At 49.0% G+C, this 26,351-nt stretch overlaps 3 non-coding genes and 1 pseudogene across 3 annotated transcripts in view; all 4 read left to right on the plus strand.

The window, feature by feature from the left end:
- The window catches only part of LOC149520412 (25S ribosomal RNA), a 3,321-nt gene extending 3,013 nt beyond the window's left edge, over positions 1-308 (plus strand). Inside the window, exon 1 of the ribosomal RNA XR_016326513.1 lies at positions 1-308. This exon is cut by the window's left edge and continues 3,013 nt beyond it. This is a non-coding gene — a ribosomal RNA (25S ribosomal RNA).
- A 20,555-nt stretch (positions 309-20,863) lies between these two features.
- LOC149520413 (18S ribosomal RNA) lies at positions 20,864-21,553 on the plus strand (annotated as a pseudogene; the record flags this gene model as incomplete).
- A 303-nt stretch (positions 21,554-21,856) lies between these two features.
- LOC149520414 (5.8S ribosomal RNA) lies at positions 21,857-22,011 on the plus strand. Its single transcript, XR_016326563.1, has one exon. It is a non-coding gene; the product is annotated as a 5.8S ribosomal RNA (ribosomal RNA).
- A 236-nt stretch (positions 22,012-22,247) lies between these two features.
- LOC149520415 (25S ribosomal RNA) lies at positions 22,248-25,641 on the plus strand. Its single transcript, XR_016326508.1, has one exon. It is a non-coding gene; the product is annotated as a 25S ribosomal RNA (ribosomal RNA).
- Positions 25,642-26,351: the final 710 nt, after the last annotated feature.

Below are 26,351 nucleotides of genomic sequence, written 5' to 3' on the forward strand. Positions count from 1 at the left end.
GCTCGAAGCTACTGTGCGTTGGATTATGACTGAATGCCTCTAAGTCAGAATCTGGGCTAGAAGCGATGCGCGCACCCATCGCCAGATTGTCAACCCGCAGTAGGGTCTTATGGCCCCTAAGGGCATGTGTCGTAGGTGCAGCCCCTGCGGCGGACGAGCCGTACGGGCCACCCTGAAGCTCAATTCCCACCGAGCGATGGGTAGAATCCTCTGCAGATGACTTAAATACGTGACAGGGTATTGTAAGTGGCAGAGTGGCCTTGCTTCCATGGTCCAATGAGATTCAGCCCTTTGTCGCTTTGATTCGTCCTTCCCTCCTCCCCTTCCCCCTCCCCTTCCCCCGTCGACCTTCCTTCTTTTTACGTCACCCCCCTCTAGGGTTGGGCATGACCCGGGGCCTTCCATCCCTCGATCCTGATCGAGAATGAACTTCGTATGCCGAAGTCAACCTACGAAATGAACGTGTGGGCACTAAGCTGGCCAGAGAGGTAGAATGCCCAAGCGAGGATCGATCGGGTCCCCCTCTACGTGTTACCGATCTTGCTACGGTTCCTACTGCCACAACCCTCAGTCTGATCGGAGCTTAGACTGGGAATGAACTCTGTATGCCTAAGTCAACCTACGAAACAAGCGTGCGGGCACTAAGCTGACCAAAGAGGTAGAATATGCAAGCTAAGGATCAATCGGGTCCCCCTCTATGTGCTGCAGAGCCTGCAGGCTTTCTATATGGTTTGGATTCGGCCCCATTCCCTGGGACCACCTGGATGCAGTGCTAGCATGTTATAGGCCTGGTCTTGGTGTCGCGGATAGGCCAGACTTCTAAGCAGACGATCTTGACAGCAATAGCAATGACTATTGCTGGAACCCCCACCTCTGCGTACGGTGCTCGAGCCTTGGCCGTTGGTGCGCGGGCCTCAACTCCTGGTGTGCACGCCCAAGGCCTGACACTAACACTTGGTGTGGGTTGCTGCCTCGGACACCCCTAGTCTGATCGCATGCTCACACCTCAATCATCAGTGCCCTCACGTCGGTCTGACTGCGTGCCCGAGCACCGCTCACCAATACCCACACCTGGGCCTGGCTCAATTCTGCCGAACCTAACACTGTGTCTGACCCCTGGAGTCCTGATCATTGCCCGTACCACTATCTCAATCCAGTTTCTCGTGACCTGTACCTCGAGTAGGCCTCAAGGCCTAGTCCCCCCCGGCTATTGAACCCTATCCTACTACAACCCAGGGGCCAGTCCCAGCTTGCCTGCTGATCGTGACACATGCGTCACGGGCTCTGACCTTAGACTCAAAATCCATACAGCTTTAGGCTTGGAATCTCCTCCTTTATGCCTAAGTCAGCCTAAAACACAAGCGTGCAGGCACTGGAACAATGGTAAGGGCTGATTACGCAAGTTAAAGAGAAACAGGATAACAAGGCAGAATGCTAGAATATGCTTTGTATTCATTGAAACAGAAGTGTTTGATGGTGTACAAATGAGGGTGGAGCAGCGCTCTATTTATAGTTGAGGCTCTAGCTACACTTAATGGCAATATCCCTAGAATAAAGGCTAAAATCATAGGATTATACATATTACAATCAATCAATCAAGATTCTAACTCCTAATTTCTAGGGTCAACCAAATCTGCCAGGATGCTCCTGCTGATCCTGCAAGGTTCCAGAAGCTTCACTTGCATATCCAGCACCTTGGGCCATTTTGGATGTGGTGTGGGTAGCCTGCATGCCAGGCGTTGGCCTCACGGGCTGGCCTGCAAGCTGGGCGGGTGTTTTGACCTTGTCTCCTAGCCCTTGCATGCAAATACCTGCCAGTGCGCCTGGTCTACGGGCCTTAACCTCTGGCTCGCCTGTTGGTGTGCATGGTATGCCTAACATAATGCCCCCGTTTCATCTTCTGCAAGGTACTACTTGATCTGATCCTTGAACTACCATAAGTCTTCTACTGGTTCCCAACTCACCTCATTGTCTGGAAACCCCTTCCAGCATACCAAGTACTCTTGTCTTGGTTGGTAGTTCTTCTGTCTCACCTCCTAGTCAGCTATGATGTTGTGGACCTCCTTTTCATATGAGACCCTTGCTCCCAATGGTGCACACTTTGACTCTACCCATCCTGGATCTCCCTCCTCCTCATGGAATGGTTTGAGCATGCTTACATGGAACACCAGGTGTACCCTCAGCTTGGGTGGCATATCCAGCTTGTAGGCAACCTTGCCTACCCTCTTGACTACCTGAAAAGGTCCCTCATATTTCCAGACTAGGTCTTTGTGTAGCCTCCTGTGGCGCACAATGGGATGCAGCTTCACCAACACCAAGTCCCCAACTTGGAACTGCACGTCCCACCTATTCTGGTCTACCCACTTCTTTGACCTCTTGGTCGCCTTATGTAGACAGACTCTGGCCAAGTCAGTTTGCTCCTGCCATGCCTTGGCAAACTTATATGCTACTGGATTCAGCCTTGTATAACCTGCAGCAATCAAACTAGGTGTTAGTGGTTGTTGCCCTGTCACAACCTCAAATGGGCTCTGGTTCGTTACCTCGTTCCTTTGCAAGTTGTAGGAAAACTGTGCAACATCTAGTAGCTTTGGCTATTCCCTTTGTGTGGCACTCACATAGTGCCTGAGGTAGACCTCCAATAGTCCATTCACACGTTCTATCTACCCATCGGTCTGTGGATGCATGCTGGTGGAAAAGTTCAAGTCTAACCCCAATACCTTGAACAACTCAATCCAGAACCTACCCGTGAAACGCCCGTCCCGATCACTAACAATGGTCTTCGGTACTCCCCAGTACTTAACCATCTTCTTCAGGAATAGTCAAGCCTTGGCTGTAGGATCATGTGCAAGTTCCTCCTTGATATATGGCACCAGTGACCCCTTGGTTCATTAATGACAGCAAGGTTAACCTTCCTACTCAGGGTGTCTGCCACTAGGTTCACCCATCCTGGCTTGTAGTCCATATGGAAATCAAATTCTGCAAGAAAATCTTGCCATCTCATCTGTTTGGGGGATAGCTTCTTCTACTTTTGGAAGTAGTTGGTTGCCACATTGTCCATCCTAACCACGAACCTCGACCACAACATTTAATGGCATCAAGTGTGCAAGCAGTGTGCCACTGTAATCATCTGCTTTTCTTGGACCAAGTACTTACGCTTAGTCTCATTCAGCTTTCTGCTCTCGAACAGACTGGACGTCCCTCCTGCATCAACACGCCCCCTATGGTAAAGTTTGATGCATCTGTATGCACCTCATACAGCTTGGCATGGTCTAACAAGGCCAAGACTGGCTCTTCAGTCACAGCCTGCTTCAACCTATCAAAGGCTTCCTGGCACCCTGCGCTCCACTCCCATGCTCTCTCTTTCTTGAGCAAGTCAGTCAATGGCATGGCTATTGCTGAGTGACCTTTCTTGAAGTTCTTGTAGTAGTTAACCAGCCCAAGGAATGATCTCAACTCAGTGACCTTGGCTGGCGGTTGCCACTCTAGGATGGAATGCACCTTGCCTTCATCCATGCGTATCCTTCTACCTCCCACTATGTGGCCAAAGAACGGTATCTCTTGCTGGGTGAATGAGCACTTCTCCCTCTTGAAAAATAGCTTGTGCGCCTACAACACCTTGAACACCTGTCTCAAGTGGTCTACATGCTCTCCCAAAGTCTGGCTGTAGATCACAATGTCATCCAAATAAGCCACAACAAATCAATCAAGGAACGACTGAAGTACCTTGTTCATAAGGGTGCAGAATGTTGCTGGGGTATTCATGAGTCTGAATGGCATGACCAAGAACTCATACGAACCATATCGAGTGACACATGCTGTCTCTGGCTCACTCCCTCCATGATCCTGACTTGGTAGTAGCCTGACCTCAAATCCAGCTTGGTGAACCACCTTGCACTCCCAAGTTGGTCGAACAAGTCTGCAATGAGTGGGATAAGGTACTTGTTCTTGATGGTCAGCTTGTTCAAAGCCCAGTAGTCTATGCACAGTTGCAACGACCCGTCATGCTTGTGCTAGAATAGAACCGGTGCACCATATGGTTCCTTTGATGGCTTGATGAAGCCAACATCAACTAACTCTTTGAGCTGCTTCCTTAACTCCTCCAACTCTGGTGGGGACATTTGGTAAAGGGCTCTAGCTGGTGGCTTGGCCTTGAACACTAGCTCGATCTTATGGTCCACTTCCCTCTTATGTGGTAGCTGGCTAGGTAGCTTTACAGGCATCACATCGCTAAAGGTCTTCAGTACTTTTAGCACTTCCTAGGGTGACTTGGTCTCTTTCTCCCTTGGTTCCTCATACTTTAGGGGCTGCCAAGAAGGTGTCTTCTTGTCTGCTTACCACCTTGGCAAATTGGATGGCTGACACCACCCGTGACCCAATTCCAGACCCTCTCCTCAATGGCACTAGGCATTGGCACCATGCATCCAAGATGCAAACACAATCGGCAAAAGGCACAAGGAGGGCGTTAATTCGAATAAGGAAATCTAACCCAATCACAAACTCATAGTCATGAAGGGGTATTACCTCTATGATTTCCTTGCCTTTCCAGTCTCTAAGCTGTAACTCCACTCCCCGTGCTACTCTAATGGTTGGAACCTCCTTGGAGTTCACCGTTTTAATGGTACCAATCCCTTTCTGCACCTTTAGTCTGAGCTTCTGGGCTCCATCACCTGAAATAAAAAGATGTGAGGCACCTATGTCCATCAGTGTGCTCACCTTCTGACCTGTAACCATCAGATCCGTAAACATCAAGCCCTTTGGCTTATGGCTTCCCTTACTCTGGATAACATTGAGCACCAATGACCCAAGCTTTGCTACCCTTGTCTCTGGTTCCTCGTCAGACTCTTTGTCTACAACAGCTAGCTTGCCCTTCTAAGGGTAATTGTGTGCTATGTGGCTCCCTCCACATAGGTAGCATGCTAGTGGCTCTCGATCCTCTTTTGCTTTCCACTTTCCTGCTGGTGGCTTCCTCTCACCATCCTTGGTTGAATGGTCTCGGTCTCCATCCTTGGACTCTCAATCACGGTCCTTCCCCTTGGACTATTTTTTTCGATCCCTATCATCCCTACCCTTACCCTTGGGCTTGGAAGACTCGAATTTGTTCAGAGGCTTGAACTCTATCAAGGCCTCAGCAGTAGTCATGGCTTTAGCCAAGTCATGAACTCCCCTCCGTTGTAGCTCATGCTTCACCCACGGCTTCAGCCTATCCATGAAAGCAAATAAGGCATCCTTCTCACCTAGATTTGAGATCTGTAGCATCAGTTCAGAGAATTTTTGGACATACTCCCTTATGTCCTTTTGCTGGCTCAGCCAGTGTAACTTTACCCATGCCTAATCATCGGCATACTCCGGGTAAAACTGCTCTCTGAACTCTTTTTGGAACTCTACCCAAGTTCCAATCTTGGTACACCCATGCTTAACATCATCACCTCTATGCCTCCACCATAATAAGGCACATCAGGCGCACCAGTAGGCGAGCCAAAGGTTGAGGCCCGCAGACCAGGCACACTGGCGGGTATTTGTGTGCAAGTCTTAGGAGACAAGGTCAAAATGCCCGCCCAGCTTGCAGGCTAGCCTGTGAGGCCAAGGCTTGGCATGCAGGCCACCTGCACCACATTCAGAAGGGCCCAAGGTGCTGGATATGCAAGTGAAGCTTTTGGAACCTTACAAGATTAGCAGGAGCCTCCTTACAGATTTGGTTGACCCTAGAAATCAGGAGTTAGAATCTTGATTGATTGTAATCTGTATAATCCCATGATTTTAGCCTTTATTCTAGGGATATTGCCATTAAGTGTAGCTGGAGCCTCAACTATAAATAGAGGGCTGCTTCACCCTCATTTGTACACCATCAAACACTTCTGTTTCAGTGAATACAAAGCATATTCCAGCATTCTACCTTGTTATCTTGTTTTTCTTTAACTTGCATAATCAGCCCTTCCCATTGTTCTAGTGCCCGCACGCTTGTGTTTTAAGCTGACTTAGGCATAAAAGAAGAGATTCCAAGCCTAAGGCTGCACAGATTTTGAGTCTAAGGTCAGAGCCCATGACACATGTACATGCCTCGACCACCATTGAGACATGTTGGCCCTTGGTCTCGACACATGCTTCGACTGCCATCAGTGCATGCTGGACCTTGGTGCAGGCAGTTCCCTCGAACAACATCGGCCCGTACTGGGTCGTGCACCAAGCGGTCGCACCTGGGCTCAGGCCGTGCACCCTACGTACCAAGATCGAGCAGTAGGTGGGTTCAGGGATATTTTCATGTTTCTGGAGTGCCAAAGCCATTTTTGTGGTCCACGAATTCATATGAGCACTCCCCAATGCCCGCGCACCACGCGTGGGTGTCCTGAGCCTGGGCCGAGCACTAATGATCGCTACAACCGGGTGGTAGGTGAGTTCAGGAACATCTTCATATTTCTACCATGCCAATGCCATTTTTATGGCCTATGAATTCATATGAGCACTCCCTAACGCCCGCACACCATGCGCAGGTGTCCTGAGCCCCGGTCGAGCACCATACGCGCCACGATCGGGTGGTAGGTGGGTTTAGGCACATCTTCATATTTTTGCCATGCCAATGCCATTTTTATGGCTTGTAAATTTATACAATGGTCCCCTAAGCCTTCATGTGAAGTTTCACGACAAGATGACTCATTTTCTATTTTTCATGATTTTTGAAATTTTTTGTGGTTCAAGATTTTTTAAAATATTTTTACAAGGAGTTTTGGCCCCAAATTTGGTAGATCTGATCCTTGTATTTTTTTTGGCATGCACAAAAATATTCAACGAAAAACTCGAAGTGTAGAAGATTTTGTGGTTATTTGAAAAAATTATCCCCATTTTAGACACTTAAATGGTTACTAGCAGCAAACCTGTAAAATCTCATATGCCCTGTAAGGGGGTGTGAGTTGTTGAGGTTTGTTGAGAGATAGGGGGCCAATATAAGGGCCAAGTACAAGCACCCATCACACATCATGTACGCACACCCCCTGGACCCTTAATCGCCGGAACCCCCAATGTCACCGGTCAGGTTCTTTGGCGATGCTCTGGCGATGGTGCCCCAAAAAAATACCAATATGGCACCAGCACATGCCCAAGCCCAGCATGTGCACTGTGGGTCAAAATTGAACTTCGACCAAGGCCTCAACCATCAACGGCACATAATGACGCATGGTGATGGACATGCATCGACCATCATCGGCACAGGCTGCCCTTTGGTACGGACACTTGCCTCAATTGCCATCGGCACAAGCTGGCCCTTGGAACAGGCACGTACCTTGACCACCATCAATACATGCATGTCTTGATGAGCATCGACAGAAGATGGCCCTTGGTACGGATGGTTGCCTCGAGCACCATCGACACATGTTGGGCCTTGGTGCGGGCACATGCCTTGACCACCACCATCACAAGCTGGCCATTGGTACGGGCACTTGCATGGACCACCATCGGCACATGGCATGCCTTGATCAGCATCAGCAGAAGATGGTCCCTGGTGCGTGCGATTACCTCAAACACTATCGGCACATGCTGGGCCTTGGTGCGGATGGTTGCCTCGAGCACCATCGGTACAAGCCGACCCTTGGTACGGGCACTTGCCTCAACCACCATCAGTACATGCTGGGCCTTGGTGCGAGCAGTTGCCTCGAACACCATCGGCACATGCTAGGTGTCATGAGCCAACCTTGTATAGGGCCATGACCGGGGCTTAGGTTGTCATGAGCCACCCATGTATAGGGCCATGGCTGGGTAGATCTTTTGTGCTAGGAAAAATGTCCCCATTTCAAACATTGTAATGGTTAGTGGTAGCATAGCTCTAAAATCTCTAAGGCTCTTTAGGGGGGTGAACCGGCAGCGTATTGTTGGGCTGTCTCATCGGTCACTATGCAGCCCTAGGCCATCCACTAGGGCTACCCCCTGGCCTTGGTGATGGTGGGAAGACTCGATGTATGATTCTCGATTATAATAAAATCTACCCCAATTAAATGTCTCGAATGTTGCCTCGATGTGTTTTTCTTTTTCTGGAAGTGAATGTGCCTTCTTATGTGTGCTTGAGATTGATTTCGATATAATGTGCCTTATTATGAATGCTTGGGACTAACCATGGCTTATGGTTATTTGTTTAGATATCAAACTATTGAAGGCTAACTTGGGTGGAAGAGTCCATTCAAGTGCCACACGATTTATTATTTGTTGAGAGAAAGCTTAGTCCGTGACACGTGGTATCAAAGCATGATTGAGAAGTGCTAGGAAATGGAGGTGATGGCCACAAGTGTTGGACCCAATTACCAACAGAGAATTGAGGAACTTTAGGCCATGGTAGTCATAATGAAAACTCACATGGTGACTAAAGATCGAGTGAGGGAGATCGAGACAACCCAACGAGACTTATCCGATACTTGCCACAATGTGAGCGAAGATGCTAGAGATGCCTTGAATATTCTCCAAAAGGAGTTTGAAGAGCTCAAAGCACAGATGAGCATCTTACAAATGGCTGTGGCTAGATCGGGTTTGAGCTCAACGAAAAGAGGGAAAAGGCCCAAGGTGTCAGAGCCTCGATGCTATAAGGGGGCAAAGGATGCTAAGGAGTTTGAAAATTTCTTGTTTGACATGGAGTAGTACTTTCGAGCTGTACACATGGATTCAAAGGAAGACAAGGTAGCAATGGTGTCGATGTACCTCACAGGGGATGCTAAGCTATGGTGGCACTCCAAGTTTGTCAATGACGAGTGTCTGATTAAGACTTGGATGGACTTGAAACAAGAATTGAAAAACCAATTTTTCCCTGAGAATGTGGAGTATATGGCTCGAAAGAGGCTTCGAGAGTTGGTGCAAATAGGAACAATGCGAGAGTTTGTAAGGAGCTTTTCTACCCTGATGTTGGATATTCGAGACACGTTCGAAAAGGACAAGATGTTTTATTTTCTTGAGGGCATCAAAACTTGGGCTAAGACAGAACTACAAAGACAAAAAGTACAAGATGTGGCCATGGCATGGCTGTAGCTAAACGTCTCCATGATTATAATGATGGCTCCTCAAAATGGAAAAATCCTCCATTAGCTGGCAGTAGCTTCAACTTTGGGAGTGAGGGAAAGATGACTAGGTTGGACCGGCCCTTCAGTAGGGGATCAGACAGGAGGTCCTTTGGTCGAGATAGTTCCTAACCCAAGACAAGCAAAGCAGTGATTTTCAAGCTTAGGCAACTGCTAGCTTGCTTTCTTTGCAAGGGGCCACATCGGGTGGCCGAATGCCCACACAGAGGAGCCCTTAATGCCTTAAGGGCCTCATCTCAAGAGTTTGCAAAAGTGCCAGAGAGCGTTGAAGAAGTTGAAGAGGAGCCGGCCAGGATAGGTTCAATAAGGTTCCTCAATGCCCTCCACACCCATTTGAACACAATAAAGAAAGAACAGGGTAAAGGTCTGATGTATGTGAACTTAACGATCAATAAGAAGGCCACTAAGGCCATGGTAGATACGGGTGCAACCGATACTTTCATCACACCAGAAGAAGCATAAAGGTGTGGTCTCCAGGTTAGCAAGGACTGTAGACGAATGAAGGTAATCAATTCGCCAGCCTTTACGGTTAGTGGAAGCTCCAAGAGTGTGACAACCAAATTGAGAGTGGTTAGTGGTAGCATAGCTCTAAAATCTCTAAGGCCCTTTAAGAGGGGTGAGCCGATAGCATATTGTTGGGCTGTCTCACCGGTCGCTATGATGGGCCTAGGCCATCCACCAAGGGTTGCCCCCTGGCCTTGGTGATGGTGGGAAATCCCGATGTATGATTCTCGATTATAATAAAATCCACCCCAATTGAATGTCCCAAATGTTGCCTCAATGTGTTTTTCTTTTTCTCGATGTGAATGTGCCTTCTTGTGTGTGTTTGAGATTGATCTCGATATAATGTGCCTTATTATGAATGCTTGGGACTAACCATGGCTTATGGTTATTCATTCAGATATCAAACTATTGAAGGCTGACTCGAGTGGAAGCGTCCATTCAAGTGCCACACGGTCTATTGCTTGTTGAGAGAAAGCTTAGTCTGTGACACTAGGCCTTGGTGCGGGTGTCACGGGCTTTGACCTTAGACTTAGAATCTATACGGCCTTAGGCTTGGGATCTCCACCTTTATGCCTAAGTCAGCCTAAAACACAAGCGTGCGGGCACTAGAACAGTGGAAAGGGCTGATTACGTAAGTTAAACAGAAACAAGATAATAAGGCAGAATGCTGGAATATGCTCTGTATTCACCGAAACAGAAGTGTTTGATGGTGTACAAATGAGGGTGGAGCAGCCCTATATTTATAGTTGAGGCTTCAGCTACACTTAATGGTAATATCCCTAGAATAAAGGCTAAAATCAAGGGATTATATAGATTACAATCAATCAAGATTCTAACTCTTGATTTCTAGGGTCAACCAAATCTGCCAGGAAGCTCCTGCTAATCCTACAAGCTTCCAGAATGTTCACTTGCATATCTAGCACCTTGAGCCCTTCTGGATATGGTACAGGCAGCTTACATGCCAGGCCTTGGCCTCACGGGCTGGCCTGTAAGCTGGGCGGGCGTTCTGGCCTCATCTCCCAGGCCTTGCGTGCAAATACCCACCAACAAGCCTGGTCTATGGGACTCAACCTCTGGCTCACATGCTGGTGCACCTGATGTGCCTGGCACGCCCGCCCAGGGTGTGACATTCTCCCCCACCTGATTGCATAACACCCTCGTTGCGTCCTCTGCATGGTACCACCTGATCTGATCCCTGAACTGCCATAAGTCTTCTGCTGGTTTCCAGCTCGCCTCACTGTCTAGAAGTCCCTTCTAGCGTACCAAGTACTCTTGTCTTGGTTGATAGTTTTTCCATCTCACCTCCCGGACGAGCCGCGCGGGCTTCCTTGGAACTCAATTCTGACCGAGCGGTGGGTAAAATCATTTACAAATGACTTAAATATGTGATGGGGTATTGTAAGTGGCAGAGTGGCCTTGCTTCCATGATCCACTGACATTCAGCCCTTTTTCGCTTCGATTCGTCCCTCCCCCCTCCCCCTCCCCCTCCCCCTCCCCTTCCTTTGCCGACCTTCTTTCTTTTTACGCCACCCCCTCCGAGGTTGGGCATGACCCAAGGCCCTCCGTCCCTCAATCTCGATCGGGAATGAACTCCGTATGCCTAAGTCAACCTATGAAATGAGCGTCCAGGCACTAAGTTGGCCAGAGAGGCAGAATGCATAAGCTGAGGATCGGTCGGGTCCCCTTTTGCATGCTGTCGATCTTGCTGCGGTTCTTGCTGCCACAACCCTCGATCCGGTCAGAGCTTGGATTCGGAATGAACTTCGTATGCCTAAATCAACCTACAAAACAAGCGTGCGGGCACTAAGCCGGCCAAAGAAGCAGAATACGCAAGCTGAGGATCAGTCAGGTCCCTCTATGTGTGCTACAGATCCTGTAGGCTTTCTATACGGTTTTGGTTCAGCCCCACTCCCTGGGACCACTTGGATATGGTGCGGGCATGTTGTGGGCCTGGTCTTAATGCCACAGATAGGCTAGACTTTCAGGCGGGCGGTCTGGACAGCAATAGCAATGACTATTGCTGGAACCCTCACCTCTACGTATGGTGCTCGAGCCTTGGCCGCTGGGGCGTGGGCCTCTACTCTCAGTGCACACGCCCAAGGTGCGACACTGGCACTTGGTGCAGCTATGCCTCAGACACCCCTAGTCTGACCGCATGCCTGCACCTCGATCATCAGTGCCTGCACATCAGTCTGACTGCGTCCCGCGCACTGCTCACCAATACCTCTACCTAGCCTGTCGAACCTAACACCATGTCTGAGCCCCTAGAGTACTGATCACTACCCGAACCACTATCCCGATCCAATTCCCCATGACCTGCACCTCGAGTAGGCCTCAAGGCCTGATCCACCCCTGCTGTCAGACCCTATCCCACTACAACCACAAGGCCAATCCCGACTTGCTTTCTGACCGTGACACATGCACACGCCTTGACCACCATCGAGACATGTTGGCCCTCGATCTCAACACATGCTTTGACCACCATTGGTGCATGTTGGACCTTAGTGTGGGCAGTTCCCTCAAACAGCATCAGCCCATGCTAGGTCACGCACCAAGCGGTCGTACCTAGCCTCGAGGCGTGCACCTTGAGTACCACTATCGGGCAGTAGGTGGGTTGAGGGATATCTTTATGTTTCTATAGTGCCAAAGCCATTTTTGTGGTCCATGAATTCATATGAACACTCCCCAATGCCCATGCACCACGCGTGGGTGTCCTGATCCCAGGCCGAGCACCATGCGCACCACGATTGGGTAGTAGGTGGGTTTAGGCACATCTTCATATTTCTGCCATGCCAATGCCATTTTTATGGCTTGTAAATTCATACAATGGTACCCTAAGCCTTCATGTGAAGTTTCATGGCAAGATGACTCGTTTTCTATTTTTCACAATTTTTGAAATTTTTTACGGCTCAGGATTTTTTAAAATTTTTTTAGAAGGATTTTTGGCCCCAAATTTGGTAGATCTGATCCCTGTATTTTTTTTTGCAATACAAAAAACAATTCATCTACAAACTCTAAGTACAAAAGATTTTGTGGCCATTTGAAAAATATGTCCCCATTTTAGACACTTGAATGGTTACTGGCTGCAAACCTGTAAAATCTCATATGCTCTTTAAGGGGGTGTGAGTTGTCCAGGTTTGTTGAGGGATAGGGAGCCAATATAAGGGCCAAGTACATGCACCCATCACACATCATGTTCCCACATCCCCCCGGACCCTCAATCGTCGGAACCCTCAATGCCGCCGATCAGGTTCTCCGACGATGCTCTGGCGATGGCACCCCGAGCAAAAAAAATGTGGCACCAGCACATTCCCAAGCCCAGCATGTGCATCGTGGCTCAAAATTGAACTTCGACCAAGGCCTCGACCATCAACGGCACATAATGGCGTATGGTGATGGCACATACATCGACCATTATCGACACAGGCACTTACCTCAACCGCCATCGGCACAAGCTAGCCCTTGGAACAGGCACTTGCCTTGACCACCATCGACACATGCATGCCTCAATGAGCATCGGCAAAAGATGGCCCTTGGTGTGGGCGGTTGCCTCGAGCACCATCGGCACGTGTTGGGCCTTGGTGCGGGCACATACAACGACCACCATCATCACAAGCTGGCCATTGGAACGGGCACTTGCCTAGACCACCATTGGCATGTGCCATGCCTCGATCAAAATTGGTAGAAGATGGTCCCTGGTGCATACGGTTGCCTCGAACACCATCAGCACATGCTGGGCCTTAGTATGGGTGGTTGCCTCGAGCACCATTGGTACAAGCCAGCCCTTGGTGTGGGCGATTGTGTCCAACACCATCGGTAGAAGATGGCCCTTGGTATGGACGATTGTGTCAAACACCATCGGCACATGCTAGCCTTGCTGCAGGCAGTTGCCTCGAACATCATCAGCACATGCTGGGCCTTGGTGTGGGTGTCATAGGCTCCTACCTTAGATTGAGAATCCGTATGGCCTTAGGGTTGGAATCTCCTCCTTTATGCCTAAGTCAGCCTAAAACACAAGCGTACGGGCACTAGAACAATGGGAAGGGCTGATTATGCAAGTTAAAAATAAACAGGATAACAAGGCAGAATACTGGAATATGCTCTGTATTTACTGAAACAGAAGTGTTTGATGGTGTACAAATGAGGGTGGAGTAGCCTTCTATTTATAGTTAAGGCTCCAGCTACACTTAATGGCAATATCCTTAGAATAAAGGCTAAAATCAAGGGATTATACATATTACAATCAATCAAGATTTTAACTCTTGATTTCTAGGGTCAACCAAATCTGCCAGGAGGCTCCTGCTGATCCTGCAAGCTTCCAGAATGTTCACTTGTGTATCTAGCATCTTGGGCCCTTCTTGATATGGTGCAGGTAGCTATATGCCAGGCCTTAGCCTTACGGGCTGGCTTGCAAGCTGGGCGAGGGTTCTGGCCTCATCTCTTAGGCCTTGCACGTAAATACCCGCCAGCGCGCTTGGTCTGCGGGCTTTAACCTCTGGGTCACATGCTGGTGCACCTAATGTGCCTGGCGTGCCCTCCCAGGGTATGACATTTTCCCGCACCTGATTGTGCAATGCCTTCATTGCATCCTCTGTATGGTATCGCCTGATCTGGTCCTCGAACTGCCATAAGTCTTCTACTGGTTCCCAACTCACCTCACTGACTAGAAGTCCCTTCCAGTGTACCAAGTACTCTTGTCTTGGTTGATAGTTTTTCTATCTCACCTCTCGATCAGCTATGATGCTGTGGACCTCCTTCTCATATGAGGCCCTTGCTCTCAATGGTGCACGCTTTGACTCTACCCGTCCTGGATCTCCCTCATCCTCATGGAATGGCTTGAGCATGCTTACATGGAACACCAGGTGTACCCTCAGCTTGGGTGGCATATCTAGCTTGTAGGCAACCTTACCTACCCTCTTGACTATTGGGAAAGGTCCCTTATACCTCCGAACTAGGCCTTTGTGCAGCCCCCTGTGGTGTACAATGGGATGCAGCTTCACCAATACCAAGTCTCTAACCTGGAACTGCACATCCAGCCTATTCTGGTCTACCCACTTTTTTGACCTCTTTGTCGCCTTATGTAGATAGACTCTGGGCAAGTTAGTTTGCTCTTACCATGCCTTGATAAACTTGTATGCTACTGGATTCAGCCCTGTATAACTTGCAGCAATCAAATCGATTGTTAGTGGTTGTTGCCCTGTCACAACCTCGAATGGGCTATGGTTCATTGCCTCTCTCCTTTGCAAGTTGTAGGAAAACTGTGCAACATCTAGCAGCTTTAGCTAGTCCCTTTGTGTGGCACTCACATAGTTCCTGAGGTAGACTTCAATAGTCCATTCACATGTTCTGTTTGCCCATCGGTCTACGGATGCATGCTGGGGGAAAAGTTCAAGTCTAACCCCAACAGCTTGAACAACTCATCCAGAATCTGCCTGTGAAATGCCCGTCCTGATCACTAACAATGGTCCTCGGCACTCCTCAGTACTTAACCATGTTCTTCAGGAACAATCGAGCTGCCTCCTCGGCTAGGCACTCCTTGGTTGCTGGAATGAAGATTCCATACTTGGGAAACCTGTCCACCACTACCATGATGCTTCCAAACCCCTCTACTTTGGGTAGATCAACTATAAAGTCCAGAGAAACACTCTCCCATGGTTGCTTTGGCACTGGCAATGGCTCCAAGTCATCGCCTGGTTTCTTGAGCTCCACTTTGTCTTATTGGCACACAAGACAAGTCTTCACATAGGCCTCCACATCGTCCCTCATGTGTGGCCAGTAGTATCGGTCCTCGATCAGTGCCAAGGTATGGCTCACTCCTGGGTGTCCAGCCCACCTTGAATCATGGTATGCTTGTAAAACTTCCTTGCGGAGCTTTTCGTGTTGCAGTACAAACAGTCTACTACCCCTGGTGTACAACAAACCATCCTGCACCCAAAATTGCCTAGTCTTACCTTGCTGGGTGTACTCCATGAGAGCCTTGGCTGTAGGATCATGCGCAAGTCCCTTCTTGATGCACGGCACCAGTGACCCCTCTAGTTGGCTAATGGCAGCAAGGTTAGCCTTCATGCTCAAGGTATCTGGCACTAGGTTTGCCTGCCCTAACTTGTACTCTATCTGGAAATCAAATTCCGTAAGAAAATCTTACCATCTCGCCTACTTGGGGGATAACTTCTTCTGGGTCCTAACCATGAACCTCGACCCCAACAGGTAATGGTGCCAAGTGCACAAGCAATGCACCATTGCTGTCATCTCCTTCTCTTGGATCGTGTACTTGTGCTCAGTCTCGTTCGGCTTCCTACTCTCGAACGTGATTGGATGTCCTTCTTGCATCAATACGCCCTCTATGGCAAAGTCTGATGCATCTGTATGCACCTCATATGACTTGGCATGGTTTGGCAAGGCCAAGACTGGCTCTTCAGTCACAGCTTGTTTCAACTTGTCAAAGGCTTCCTGGCACCCTGCGCTCCACTCCCATGCTCTGCCTTTCTTGAGCAAGTCAGTCAATGGCGTGGCTATTGCTGAGTGACCTTTGATGAAGTGCCTGTAGTAGTTAACCAACCCAAGGAATGATGTCAACTCAGTGACCTTGGCTGACGGTTGCCACTCCAGGATGGCATGCACGTTGCCTTCATCCATGGGTATCCTACCACCTCCCACTATGTGGCATAAGAACGGGATCTCCTACGGGGTGAATGAGCACTTCTCCCTCTTGACAAATAGCTTGTGCACTCGTAACACCTCGAACACCTGTCTCAAGTGGTCTACATGCTCTCCCAATTCTGGCTGTACATCACAATGTCATCCAAATAAATCACAACAAATTGATCAAAGAACGACTGAAGTGCCTTGTTTATAAGGGTGCGAAATGTTGTTGGGGCATTCGTGAGTCCAAATGGCATGACCAGGAACTCATACGAACCATACTAAGTGACACATGCTGTTTTTGGCTCATTTCCCTTCGCGATCCTGACTTAGTAGTAGCTCGACCTCAAATCTAGCTTGGTGAACCACCTTGCGCTTCCAAGTTGGTTGAACAAGTCCGCAATGAGTGGGATAAGGTACTTGTTCTTGATGGTTAGCTTGTTTAAAGCTCAATAGTCTATGTACAGTCGTAATGACCCATCATGCTTACACTGGAATAGAACCGGTGCACCATATGGTGCCTTCGATGGCTTGATGAAGCCAGCATCAACTAACTCTTTGAGCTGCTTCCTTAACTCTTCCAACTCTGATGGGGACATTTAGTAAAAGGCTCTAGCTGGTGGCTTGGCTTTGAACACCAGCTCGATCATGTGGTCCACCTCCCTCTTAGGTGGTAGTTGGGCAACTTTACGGGCATCACATCACTAAAGGTCTTTAGCACCTTTAGCACCTCCAAGGGTGACTCAGTCTCCTTCTCTCTTGGTTCTTCATACTTCAGGACTGCCAAGAAGGTGTCTTCTTCTATGCTTACCACCTTGGAAAATTGGATGGCTGACACCACCCATGACCTAACTCCAGACCCTCTCTTCAATGGTACTAGGCATTGGCACCGTGCATCCAAGATGCAAACATAATTGACGAAAGGCACAATGAGGGTGTTAATCCAAACAAGGAAATCCAACCCAATCACAAACTCATAGTCGTCAAGGGGTATTACCTTTATGGTCTCCTTGCCTTTCCAGTCTTCAAGGTACAACTCCACTCCTCATGCTACTCCAATGGTTGGAACCTCCTTAGAGTTCACCATTTTAATGGTACCAGTCCCTTTCTGCACCTTCAATCTGAGCTTCTGGGCTCCATCACCTGAAATAAAAAAATGTGAGGCCCTTGTGTCCACCAGTGCGCTCAACTTCTGACCCATAACCATCAGATCCATAAACATCAAGCCCTTTGGCTTTTAGTTCCCTTTACTTTGGACAACATTGAGCACCAATGACCCAAGCTTTGTGCCCCTGACTCTAGCTTCTCATCAGACTCCTTGTCTACAGTAGCCAGCTTACCCTTTTGTGGGTAATTGTGCGTTATGTGGCTCCCTCCACATAGGTAGCATGCTAGTGGCTCTCGGTCCCCCTTTGCTTTCCACTTGCCTGTTGGTGGCTTCCTCTCGCCATCCTTGGTTGAATGGTCTCGGTCCCAATCCTTGAACTCCTGATCACGATCTTTCCCCTTGGACTGTTTCTTTCGATCCCTATCATCCCTGCCCTTACCTTTGGGCTTAGAAGACTCGAACCTGTTTAGAGGCTTGAACTCTATCAAGGCCTCAGCAGTAGTTATGGCTTTAGCCAAGTCATGAACTCCCCTCCGTTGTAGCTCATGCTTCACCCACGACTTCAACCCATCCATGAAAGCAAATATGGCATCCTTCTCGCCTAGATCTGAGATTTATAGCATCAGTTCAAAGAATTTTTGGACATAATCCCTTATGTCCCCTTGCTGCTCAGCCTGCGTAACTTTGTCCGTGCCTCATCATAGGCATACTTCGGGTAAAATTGCTCTCTGAACTCTTTTTGGAACTCTATCCAGGTTCCAATCTTGGTGCTCCCATGCCTAACATCATCACACCTGCACCTCCACCACAATAAGGCTACATCAGTGAGATACATAGTAGTGGTGCTTACCTTTATCGCCTCGTCTTACATGCCCATGGCCTGGAAGTACTGCTCCATACCCCATAGGTAGTTGTCTACTTCCTTGGCCGCCCTAGTCCCCTTGAACTCCTTAGGCTTAGGGACATCCAATCTGAACTTGGACACTCCAACAAACATGCCATTCCCAATGGCAGTCTTGCAAGTAACGAGCTCACTGGTAAGCTCCTCCATGCCATGGCACATGGCCTCCATGCCATCGCGCAAGGTCAGCATTTCAGCCTCCAAGGCCTCATTCCTTTGGGTGATCACGTCCATACCTTTGTTGAGAGTAGCTTATAGCTCACCTTGGATCTCTTCCCCTAAGGAGTCTAGCAATGCAATCTGAGCCTCGACCACCATCAGTGCATGCATGCCTCAATCAGCATGCATAAAAGTTGGAATCGATGGGGGCACTTGCCTCGATCAGCATAGGTAGCAAATGGCCCTTGGTGTGGGCAGTCACATCGAACACCATCGACATGCACTGGCCCTTGGTGCGGGCACATGCCTCGACCACCATCGACACTTGCTCACTCTCGATGGGGGATATGTCTATTTGGGAAAAGTGTCCTCGTTTTAAACACTTTAAGGTCTACTGGTAGCATATCTGTCAAATCTCTAATGCTCTTTAGAGGGTGGTGGTCCGGCACCTCCTCTCCCCCCCATGAGAGGAGTAGTTGTGCGTGATGGGCCTCCCATTGTGTACACCCAAGGCATTGTCCCTCGAGTGAAATACAAGGCATACATGCCTTCCGACCATTTTGTCCGATGATTGGTTGCTTTGATGATTGACAAGCACCCATGGCCTCGACCAGTTGGCGTGCATGTAAAAAAAAGAGTCAAGCTCGAGCCCGTGCACACGACGGTTGCTACCCTAGACCCCAGACTAAGTCTCTAAATCAGGTAACGGCTCCCTGGGGTGGTACGAGCAGAAGCTACGGTTGTGGGCTTGGCCCGGCCAAGTCTTTTGGTATTTGACAGTCTCGCGGTCCCTTCTCATCGACCATAAAAATGCCTTGGCTTTGACGAGGCCGTGCACGCAACCGATGCTACCCTAGACCCTAGGAACAAGTCTTTGAATTGGGTAATGTCCCCCTGCGGTGGTGTCAGTAGAGCTCGTGCATCCGGTCTCGGCCAGGCCAAGCATTGGTGGTATCATGCCATTGTTGCCTGTCGGATGGCAGGGGCAGACTCATGGCCCTTGCTTGTGTTTTTCCCATGGCAAGTGGTTATGGTGCGACCTCGCATGTCATTTCGTCCACTCGATCGTCGAGTAATCAATCGGGTAGGTTGTAGATCGGCATGCGTGTATGCTGCCACTTGTTCGCAATGGGCATATGAGTGGTGCTATGGTTGTGTGTGTTGGTAGGCTTCATGCTCGATGCATCGAACTGTCGACCCGTCATCCTCTTTAATCTCCCTTTATACGATCGTTGTACCTCGGGGGTGCGATCGGGATCCTGTGCTACATACCCGAATCAATGGAAATCGGATGTCTTGCCATCCCTCATCCGTCTCGTGTCTTGAGGGGCTACAGGTCAAACATCAATCATGGTCGATGTCTCAAGCGTGCCACCTAGTCCTCCATGGCTGTATTGGTGCACTGGTGTTCAATCGTGCTCTCGGATGCAAAACGTTTAGCGGGCACGGGTTCTCGACCCCTATTCATTCGATGCTATGTATTTCACATGCTCAACACACACGATGCTTGCACTCAACGTTGGGCTCTCTCTGTCGCTTGGTCAATACATCGAGGCCCATGCGTTGCCAAATCCCGACTTCTAGAAGGGATGCATTTATTAGATAAAAGGTCAACGTCGGCTATACCCGTTGCTTTGATGATTCATGATAACTCGACGGATCGTAAGGCCTTTGTGCCGATGATGCATCATTCAAATTTTTGCCCTATCAACTTTCGATGGTAAGATAGTGGCCTACTATGGTGGTGACGGGTGACGGATAATTAGGGTTCAATTTCGAAGAGAGAGCCTGAGAAACAACTACCACATCCAAGGAAGGCAGCAGGCATGCAAATTACCAAATCCTGACATGGGGAGGTAGTGACAATAAATAACAATACCAGGCTCTATGAGTCTAGTAATTAGAATAAGTACAATCTAAATCCCTTAACGAGGATCCATTAGAGGGCAAGTTTGGGGCTAGCAACCACGGTAATTCTAGCTCTAATAGCGTATATTTAAGTTGTTGCAGTTAAAAAGCTCGTAGTTGGAACTAAGGTTGGGTCGTCCAGTCTGCCTCACGGTGAGCACCGATCTACTCGTCCTTACTGCTGGTGATGCATTCCTAGACTTAATTGCCTGAGTCGTTCCTCCGAAGCTGCTACTTTGAAGAAATTAGAGTGCTTAAAGCAGGCCTACACTTGTATACATTAGCATAGGATAACATCATAGGATTTCGATCCTATTGTGTTGGCCTTCGGATCGGAGTAATGATTAACAGGAACAGTCGGGGGCATTCATATTTCATAGTCAGAGGTGAAATTCTTAGATTTATGAAAGATGAACAACTGCGAAAGCATTTGCCAAGGATGTTTTCATTAATCAAGAATGAAAATTGGGGGCTCGAAGACAATAAGATACCATCCTAGTCTCAACCATAAACGATGTTGACCAGGGATGGCAGATGTTACTTTTAGGACTCCGCCAATACCTTATGAGAAATCAAAGTCTTTGGGTTTCGGGGGGAGTATGGTCGTAAGGCTGAAACTTAAAGGAATTGATGGAAGGGCACCACCAAGAGTGGAGCCTGCGACTTAATTTGCCTCAACACAGGAAAACTTACCAAGTCCAGACATAGTAAAGACTGACAGACTAAGAGCTCTTTCTTGATTCTATGCGTGGTCATGCATGGTCGTTCTTAGTTGGTGGAGCAATTTATCAGGTTAATTCCGTTAACGAACGAGACCTCAACCTACTAACTAGCTACGTGGAGGTGATCCTTTATGGCTAGCTTTTTAGAGGGACTATGGCCACTTAGGCCAAGGAAGTTTGAGGCAATAATAGGTCTGTGATGCCCTAAGATGTTTTGGGCCGCATGCGCGCTACATTGATGTATTCAACGAGTCTATAGCCTTGGCTGACAGGCTCAGGTAATCTTTGAAATTTCATTATGATGGGGATAGATCATTACAATTATTGGTCTTCAACGAGGAATTCCTAGTAAGCGTGAATCATCAGCTTGCATTGACTACGTCCCTACCCTTTATACACACCGCCCATTTTTCCTACTGACTGAATGGTCCAGTAAAGAGTTTGGATTACGACGACATGGACGGTTCACCGCCTGCGACGTCGTGAGAAGTCCACTAAACCTTATCATTTAGAGGAAAGAGAAGTCGTAATAAGGTTTCCACAGGTGAACCTACGAAAGGATCATTGTCGAAACCCCACTCGATAGATGACCCACGGATGCGTTAACGAAATGCCGAGGGGGTGATGGTCCCCCCATGCCGCGAGTCCCTTTCGGCCCTGGACAGGCATGACGATCGCTTCGTGCCCCCTATCGGGCAGGTGAAACGATTGGCATCATCTCGCTCACTGTCAAACAACAAACCCCCAATACGAATCATGCCAAGGAATCGAAACAAAAACAAAGTGCGAGCACTGTCACCATCCCGTTTACGGTGCGTGCATGGGCGGCATCGCGACTCCTTTTGTCATGAAAAAATGAAATGACTTTCGACAATGGATATCTCAGCTCTCGCATTGATGAAGAATGTAGCGAAATGCGATACATGGTGTGAATTGCATAATCCCATGAACCATCGAGTCTTTGAACGCAAGTTGCACCCAAGCCATTAGGCCAAGGGCACGCTTGCCTGGGTGTCATGCACCGTCACCCCCCTCGACCCCCTGCCCATCGGGCTCCGGGGGAAGGGGCAGACGGAAGATGGCCTCCCACAATCTCGTTGATCGAGGTTGGCCCAAAAGCGAGTCCCCGAAAATGACAGCGTCGTGACCGTCGGTGGTAGAGCTCCCGACGTGCCTCGTCCCTGGTAACGTGCCCTCATTGTCCACTCGGACCCTGTCGAACCCCTCGTATCGCTTGATTGATGCTCATGGCGCGACTCCATGTCAGACGGGATCACCCGCTGAGTTTAAGCATATCAATAAGCAAAGGAAAAGAAACTTACCAGGATTCCCCTAGTAACGGCAAGCGAACAGGAAAGAGCCCGGCTTGAGAATCGAGTGCCCCTGGTGATCAAATTGTAGTCTGGAGAAGTGTCCTCATCAGTAGACCAAGCCTAAGTCCCCTGGAAAGGGGCACCGAAGAGGGTGAGAGCCCCGTTGTGCCCGGACCCTATCGCATCATGAGGCGCTGTCTGTGAGTCGGGTTGTTCAAGAATGCAACCCCAATCGGGTGGTAAATTTCATCCAAGGCTGAATACGGGTGAGAGATCGAAGTGAACAAGTACCGTGAGGGAAAGATGAAAAGGACTTTGAAAAGAGAGTCAAAGAGTGCTTGAAATTGTCGGGAGGGAAGTGGATGGGGGCCGGTGATGCCCCTCGGTGGGATGTGGAACGGTGAGAGCTGATCCGTCGATCGGCTCGGGCCGTGGACTGATGCAGGTCTCGATGGAGGCCCACGCTCAGGCTTTCGATGTGCACGCAGAGATGTCGTCATCACCATTGTGGAATGTAGCAGGCATCATCTTCGTATGCCTTGGCACCCGTGTGCTCCCGATGTCGGCCTACGGGCTCCCCATCTGGCCCGTCTTAAAACACGAACCAAGGAGTCTAACATGCATGTGAGTTAACAGGCCAAGAAACCTATAAGGCGTAAAAAAGCTGATTGGTGAGATCCCTTACAGGTGCACCGTCGATCGACCTTGATCTTCTGAGAAGGGTTCAAGTGCGAGCATGCTCGTCGGGACCCGAAAGATGGTGAACTATGCCTGAGTGGAGCGAAGCTAGAGGAAACTATGATGGAGGCCCGCAATGATACTGACGTGTAAATCATTCGTCTGACTTGGGTATAGGGGCGAAAGACTAATCGAACCGTCTAGTAGTTGGTTCCCTCCGAAGTTTCCCTCAGGATAGTTGGAGCCCTCGATGAGTTCTATCGGGTAAAGCCAATGATTAGAGGCATCGGGGGTGCAACGCCCTCGACCTATTCTCAAACTTTAAATAGGTAGGATGGCATGACTGCTAAGTTGAGCCATGCCACGGAATCAAGTGCTTCAAGTGGGCCATTTTTGGTAAGCAGAACTGGCGATGCGAGATAAACCAAAAGTCGGGTTACGGTGCCCAATTGCACACTAACCCAAAACCCACAAAGGGTGTTGGTCGATTAAGATAGTAAGACAATGGTCATGGAAGTCGAAATCCATTAAGGAGTGTGTAAAAACTCATCTACCAAATCAACTAGCCTCGAAAATGGATGGCGCTTAAGCGCGTGACCTATACTCGATCGTCGGATCAAGGGCTAGGCCCTAATGAGTAGGAGGGCATGGCGGTCACTGGAAAACTTAGGGCACGAGCCTGGGGGAAGTGACCGTCGGTGTAGATCTTGGTGGTAGTAGCAAATATTCAAATGAGAACTTTGAAAGCCGAAGAGGGGAAAGGTTCCATGTGAATGGCACTTGCACATGGGTTAGTCGATCCTAGGAGATGGGGAAAGCTCGTCCGATAGTGCATCCCACGCTAGCTTCGAAAGAGAATCGGGTTAAAATTTGTGAACCAGGACGTGGTGGCTGAAGGCAATGTTAGGGAGTTTGGAGACATCAATGGGGGCATTAGGAAGAGTTATATTTTCTATTTAACGGCTCACCCACCCTGGAAACGGCTCAGTCAGAGGTAGGGTCCAGCGGTCAAAAGAGCATCACACGTCACGTTGTGTCCAGTGCAACCCTGACGGCCCTTAAAAATCCAGAGGACTGAGTGCCATCCGTGCTCAGTCATACTCATAACCGCATCAAGTCTCCAAGGTGAACAGCCTCTGGTCGATGGAACAATGTAGTCAAGGGAAGTCAACAAAATGGATCCATAACCTCAGGAAAAAGATTGCTCTGAGGGTTGGGCACAAGGGTCCCAGTCCCGAACCCATTGACTATCGGTGCACTACTCAAACTACTCCTGCGATGAGAGCGGGTCATCGCATGCCGATCGGGGGACGAACTAGGAACGGCACCCTCTGAGGCCTTCATCGAATGACGAATAGTCGACTTAGAACTAGTACGGACAAGGGGAATCTGACTATTTAATTAAAACAAAGCATTGTGATGGTCCCTGTCGATGCTCACGCAATGTGATTTCTACCCAATGCTCTGAATGTCAAAGTGAAGAAGTTCAACCAAGCGCGGGTAAACGGTGGGAGTAACTATGACTCTTTTAAGGTAACCAAATGTCTCGTCATCTAATTAGTGACGCGCATGAATGGATTAACGAGATTCCCACTGTTCCTGTCTACTATCCAGTGGAAACCACAGCCAAAAGAATGGGCTTGGCGGAATGAATGGGAAAGAAAACCCTGTTGAGCTTGACTCTAGTCCGACTTTGTGAAATGAATTGAGAGGTGTAGGATAAGTGGGAGCCCCAGGGCGAAATTGAAATACCACTACTTTTAACGTTATTTTACTTATTCCGTGAATCAGAGGTGGGGCACGACCCTTTCTTTTGGACCTAAGGCCGACCACGGTTGGTCGATCTGGGTGAAAGATATTGTCAGGTGGGGAGTTTGGCTGGGGTGGTACATCTATTAAAAGATAACGCGGGTGTCCTAAGATGAGCTCAATGAGAACAAAAATCTCGTGTGGAACAAAAGGGTAAAAGCTCATTTGATTCTGATTTCCAATATGAATATGAATACGAATCATGAAAGCATGGCCTATTGATCCTTTAGACCTTCAGGATTTGAAGCTAGAGGTGTCAGAAAAGTTACCACAGGGATAATTGGCTTGTGGCATCCAAGTGTTCATAGCAACATTACTTTTTAATCCTTCGATGTCGGCTCTTCCTATCATTGTGAAGCAGAATTCACCAAGTGTTGGATTGTTCACCCACCAATAAGGAACTTGAGCTGGGTTTAGACCGTCGTAAGACAGGTTAGTTTTACCCTACTGATGGTGGTGTCACGATAGTAATTCAACCTTGTACGAGAGGAACCATTGATTCGCACAATTGGTCATCGTGCTCGGTTGAAAAGCCAGTGGTACGAAGCTACCGTGCATTGGATTATTACTGAATGCCTCTAAGTTAGAATCTGGGCTAAGAGTGATGCACGCTCCCACCGCCCGATTGCCGACCCGTAGTAGGGGCCCATAGCCCCCAAGGGCACATGTCGTAGGTGCAGCCATCATGGCAGACGAGCTGCACTAGTCTCTTTGGAACTCAATTCCCATCGAGCGGTGGGTAGAATCCTTTACAGATGACTTAAATACATGACAGGATATTATAAGTGGCAGAGTGGCCTTGCTTCCACGATCCACTGAGATTCAACCCTTGGTCGCTTCGATTCATCCCTCCCCCCTCCTCTTCCCCTTCCTCCGTCGACCTTCCTTCTTTTTACGCTGCCCCCTTCGGGGTTGGGCATGACCCGGGGCCCTCCATCCCTCTATGTCGATCGGGAATGAACTACGTATGCGTAAGTCAACCTATGAAATGAGCGTGCGGGCACTAAGCTAGCCAGAGAGATAGAATGCCCAAGTTAAGGATCGGTCGGGCCCCCCTCTGTATGCTGTCGATCTTGCTGCAGTTCCTACTGCCACAAGCCTCGATCCGATCAAAGCTTAGACTGAGAATGAACTCTGTATGCCTAAGTCAACCTACGAAACAAGCGTGTGGGCACTAAGCCAACCAAAGAGGTAGAATACACAAGCTGAGGATCGGTCGGGTCCCTTTCTGTGTGCTGCAGATCCTGCAGTCTTTCTATATGGTTCTGGTTTTGCCCCACTCCTTGGGACCACCTGGATGCGATGCGGGCATGTTGTAGGCCTGGTCTCGGTGCCATGGACAGGCCAAACTTTCAGGCGGGTGGTCTTGACAGTAATAGCAATGACTATTGCTAGAACCCCCTCCTCTGCGTACGATGGTCGAGCCTTGGCCTCTAGGGCGTGGGCTTCAACTCCTGGTGCACATGCCCAAGGTGCGACATTGGCACTTGGTACGGGCTGCTAACTCAGATACCTTTGGTCTGACCGTATGCCTGCACCTCGATCATCAGTGCCCAC

The sequence above is a fragment of the Durio zibethinus genome, chromosome 1 (assembly GCF_047325235.1).
Source record: "Durio zibethinus cultivar Kanyao isolate XHJ-2024 chromosome 1, ASM4732523v1, whole genome shotgun sequence".
NCBI lineage: Eukaryota > Viridiplantae > Streptophyta > Magnoliopsida > Malvales > Malvaceae > Durio > Durio zibethinus.